This window comes from Nothobranchius furzeri, chromosome 2, assembly GCF_043380555.1.
Source record: "Nothobranchius furzeri strain GRZ-AD chromosome 2, NfurGRZ-RIMD1, whole genome shotgun sequence".
In the NCBI taxonomy this organism is placed as follows: Eukaryota; Metazoa; Chordata; class Actinopteri; order Cyprinodontiformes; family Nothobranchiidae; genus Nothobranchius; species Nothobranchius furzeri.
The window spans coordinates 102,070,934-102,075,933 of record NC_091742.1 but is presented as its reverse complement, the minus strand read 5'-3'; the positions used below and the strand labels follow the sequence as shown (position 1 = coordinate 102,075,933).

The 5,000-nt window shown below is 47.3% G+C and overlaps 1 protein-coding gene across 5 annotated transcripts in view; it reads left to right on the top strand.

Moving 5' to 3' along the window:
• LOC107373869 (ephrin type-B receptor 4b) overlaps positions 1-5,000 on the top strand; it is a 45,740-nt gene that overhangs the window by 11,857 nt on the left and 28,883 nt on the right. The gene's annotated exons all lie outside the window — the stretch shown is intronic.

The following is a 5,000-nucleotide window of genomic DNA, read 5'->3' as shown; positions in this document are numbered from 1 at the left end:
GCTCTTGTTGTGATTTGGTGATAGGGAGCCTAAGCCACGCCCACCTACTTCCGGACCACGGGTCCCCGGAAGAACGAGAAAATGAATGCAGGTCAACGGGGCTAAAAACGCTATTTTCTAACCCGCTTGTTTTGTTCCATAGATTTCACACATGATGACCGTCAAGTTTAAAGACACACTTTGATTCCAAGAACGCGTTTATTTTCTAACAGGGAGCACGATATTTTAGGTGTTGTGTGAAAATAAGTCCAGGACTACAAACGCGCTTCACCAAAGTGACGTTGTCGAACCAGACACGGAGAAAACTGAGGGAAAAGGCTGTAAGGTCAGCAAACTTCCCAGAGGAGGAAAAAACCACCATAAATCTGGTCATGTGGTGAGTAGCAGCTACGCTGGGGGGGAGGAGCTTATGTGGTGATGTCACAAATGCGATGTGCCGATTTCTGGTGTGTAGTCAAGCTAATTCTGAACTTTTACAAGATGATAAATCTGAACGTGCGTGAGTGGCGTGGTCGAAACACCATCATTACTTTTCATATAAATAGCAGTACAGCATGTGTGATCCAGGGCGTGAGGCAGCGCGGTTAGAAAATAGCTTTTAGCCGCGGTCAGGGACCCGTGAGCCGACCGGGAAGGGAGGAGCCTACGGCTCCCCTGTAGAAATAAACTTCAGTTGAATTGGTCAGTTGGGCGACGGTGGTACAGGAGTTAAGTGCTTGCCCTGTAATCAGAAGGTTGCAGGTTCGAGCCCCAGTCCGTCAGTAGCTGCCATTGTGTCCTTGAGCAAGGCACTTAACCCATCTTACCTGCTGGTGGTGGTCGGAGGGACCAGTGGTGCTTGTGTTGACTTCTGTCAGTGCACCCCAGGGCAACTGTGGCTACATAGTAGCTCATCACCACCAGGGTGTGAATGTGTGAATGACTGATTATGTTGTAAAGCGCCTTGGGGGGTTCCAGGATTCTAGAAGGTGCTATATCAAATACAGGCCATTTAACATTTTAGCTGTAGAGAAGATGTTCCTACATTTAATCAGAAACCATAAAATATGAAATATCACCTTCATGGATTTTTGGGTAATTTTAACCAGAAGATTGGAACTTTTTACTGCAGGGATTATGTAACACGTCGTATTCACTCAGAGACAACAGAAGAGAGTCAGGTTTAAACGTTTAAAGATTTATTACTAAACAAATTAAAACTGGACTAACTTTAACACTAAATGTCGGTGTAACTAAGGTGAATTGAGATGGAGAATGGTGTAGTGTGGAATGTTGTTCAGAACCAGCAAATCCGGAGAAACGATTAGTTCTGGTTCTAGTTCTAGTTTTAGGCTTCCGGTCGGCAACAAGATGGCGCCTGTGCTTGGCTTAGCCGCAGTCACCGGCCACTTTTTCAAACTTTTCTCCACTAACCTCCTCTTTTCCACCTTGATCCTCTTCAGTAGTGTCCCCGCTACCATCTCCTATGATCGCCAGACTCTTTTGTCCCTCCGTTCGTTCACGATCGCCCAACATGCACCGAGGACGTACCATCCTGTTTGTTTATCTGAGTGGCGCACTGGCCTGGAGTCAAACGACGATTCCAACCAGGGCGCCTCCAGCGATGTTTGTCCGGTCCCGGGAAAACGTCGGAGGAAAAGAGGTAAACGAGCAGGAATCCAGGTGAGAATAAGACTTCTCTTAAAGCGTGGTTTATCTGGTAAACATCGGCACGATCTTCTAGCTTCTCTTCCTTTGTTTGGTGACCTGAGCACCACTTCCGCATTCCCGCCAGGCCACGTTGCGACGCGGTCTCTCCGTCCAAGTTTTTTAAGGTTGGTTTACCCTCATTCCTCAGTGGTTTCTCCTCCTGTTCCCTCCATAAGTGGTTTTTATAAACACCGTGGATCTAACCCTGCTAATTTACGTCCACTAACTCCAGCTGGTTCTGTAGTTTCTGATTCCTCCACCTCACTCAGCATGGCTCTATTAAACACCTGCTCTGTTAACAATAAGTCCTTCCTGCTCAATGATCTAATTCTGTCTAAAAACCTGGATTTTCTGTTTCTGACTGAAGTTTGGCAGCAAACATCTGATTATTCTGCTCTGATTGAACTCTGCCCGAGTGGTTATTCTTTTCTTAGCCAGCCCCGGGGTTCTGGTCATGGTGGAGGCCTAGCTGTTGTTTTCAGAGACCATCTTCCATGTAGCTCTACAACCTCTGGTCACTTTGCTTCCTTTGAACTGCAGCTGATTAAAGTCGGGCGTAAGGACCCGTTCTACTGTGCTGTGGTCTATCGTCCACCTGGTCCAAACAGTTCTTTCCTTCAGGAGTTTAGTGACTTTCTATCCTCCACTGTGAAGCTGTCCAGACTGGTGATTGTTGGTGACTTTAACATCCACGTTGATGATCCCTCCGATCTCTTTGCCATGAATTTCTCCAGCCTTATGGACTCCTTCAGCTTTACCCAGCATGTTTCTGGCCCCACACACACCAGGGGGCACACTCTAGACCTTGTTTCTACCCTGAGTCTAAATGCTGACAGTGTTTGTCCTGAGGACGTTTATATTTCAGATCACCATTGCATTTTCTTTAACTTGTCAGTTTCTGCGTCCCCACCTCCTGCTCGCCGTATGGTTAGTTCTCGTTTTCTTAATGAGAGCACAGCTAGCTAATGTTCTGCTGCTTTTGATCCACCCTGTTCTTCTGATAACGACCCAGATTCCTTAACTTCTCAGTTTAACGAGCACTGCCTCTCCATCCTGGACAACATCTGTCCTGTCAGAACCAGATCAGTTCCTGCAGTGAACCCTACTCCCTGGTTTAATGACAGCCTTCGCAGCCTGAAGCACCAATGCAGAAAAATTGAGCATTTGTGGAAGAAAACCCATCTCCACGTCCATCTGCTGCACCTAAAGGATCTTCTGACATCCTTTAACTCTGCAGTCAGAGACGCTAGGGTTTCCTATTTCTCCAACATGGTGTCCCAGAGCAAAGGGAACCCCAAGGTGCTGTTTAACACCATCAGCAGCATCGTCTCTCCTGCCTCTCCTACAGCCTCCATCCACTCTGTTGCAGACTGTGAGAACTTTCTGTCTTTCTTTGTGGACAAAGTCAATAAGGTTAGATCTAGCATCTCTCCTTCAGCCTTATCGCCGCCTCTCCCGACTCCAACCAGGCCCATCATCCTAGATAGCTTTGCTCCTGTTTCTTTGCCTGAGTTAACCAAACTAGTTAACTCTATGAAGACCTCTGCATGCCCCCTCCACATCTTACCCTCAGCTTTGTTTAAAAGTGCTTTTCAGTCCATCGGTCCCAGCGTGCTCTCTATAATTAATGCTTCTCTGGTCTCTGGTCAGGTCCCTGCTTACTTTAAGAACGCTGTAATCCACCCGCTTCTTAAAAAACCGAGTCTGGACCCCTCTCTCCATAGCAGCTTCAGACCCATCTCTAAACTTCCGTTCATCTCCAAGATCTTGGAAAAGGTTGTGGCTAAACAACTCACAGCTGCTCTTGATGAACATAACATCTATGATAGCTTCCAGTCAGGTTTTCGTAGAGCTCATTCTACTGAAACAGCTCTTCTTAGGGTCTCTAATGACCTTCTGACTCACAGTGATGCAGGGGACGGTTCTGTTCTGGTCCTGCTGGACCTGACTGCAGCCTTTGACACTGTTGACCATCACCTGCTACTGGAGAGGCTGAGAGACTGGGTAGGCCTATCAGGATCTGCTCTGGAGTGGTTCTCCTCTTATCTCTCTGAGCGCTCCTTTTCTGTGGCCGTCTCCAAGTTTAGGTCCTCCACCACCTCTCTTACCCATGGTGTCCCACAAGGTTCTGTGCTGGGGCCTCTGCTCTTCCTCCTCTATCTGCTTCCTCTTCAGCACATCCTGAGCTCCTTCAAAGGAATCTCCTACCATCTTTATGCAGATGACATCCAACTGTACATCTCCTTTAAGCCCCATGAGATGTCTAAGCTGCAGCTGTTACACACCTGCTTAGACTCTATCAAAACCTGGATGGTGGGAGCTTTCTTCAGCTGAATGAAGATAAGACTGAGATCCTCATCTGTGCCCCAGACAAGCTGGTTCCCAAAGTCAGAGACTCTCTTGGTCAGCTTGCTTCCCACACCAAACCTTCTGTCAGGAATCTTGGCGTGACCTTTGACCCAGCTCTCACCCTGGATTCTCATGTCAGTTCTCTTGTTGGCTCTTCCTTCTTCCATCTCAGGAACGTTGCTAAGCTGAGTCCCATTCTGTCCCGCTCTGAACTTGAGACAGTTCTCCACACCTTCATCTCCTCACGCTTAGACTACTGTAACTCTCTTTTCACGTGTCTGAGCAGAACCTCCCTGAACCGTCTACAGGTGGTTCAGAACGCCTGTGCTCGGCTTCTGACCAAGTCCTCCAAACACACCCACATCACCCCGCTTCTCCTCCAGCTTCACTGGCTGCCAGTCACCTTCAGGGTTCATTTCAAGATCCTGGTTCTGGTCTATAGGGCCTTACATGGACAAGCACCATCTTACATTGGTGATCTTCTTAGTCCCTACACCCCCAGCAGGTCCCTGAGGTCCAGTGATCAAAGCCTACTGGTTGTGCAGCACCAGGCTAAAGGTCAAAGGTGACAGATCATCTGCTGCTGTGGCCCCCAGACTCTGGACCTCTCTCCCCCTGAGCCTGAGATCAGTGGACTCAGTGGTCTCCTTTAAAAAGCAGCTGAAGACTCACTTGTTCAAGCTGGCTTTTGTATGACCTTCTTCACCTCTCTCTCTTTATCCTGCTCTCCCCACCTATTCCACCTTCCTCAGGATCCACTGGTTTCCCTCTTTCCTGTTCACTCTCTCTCTTTCTTTACATTTTAAATCACAATTGTCTATTTTTGCTCAGTTTAAATATATTTTTAAACATTTTCTAAATGCTTTTTTATATTTTTACTTTTGTTGTTTTTGTGAAGCTCCTCGTGATTTTTATCTTGAGAGGCGCTTTAGAAATGATATGTTTTTCTTCTTCTTCTGTTG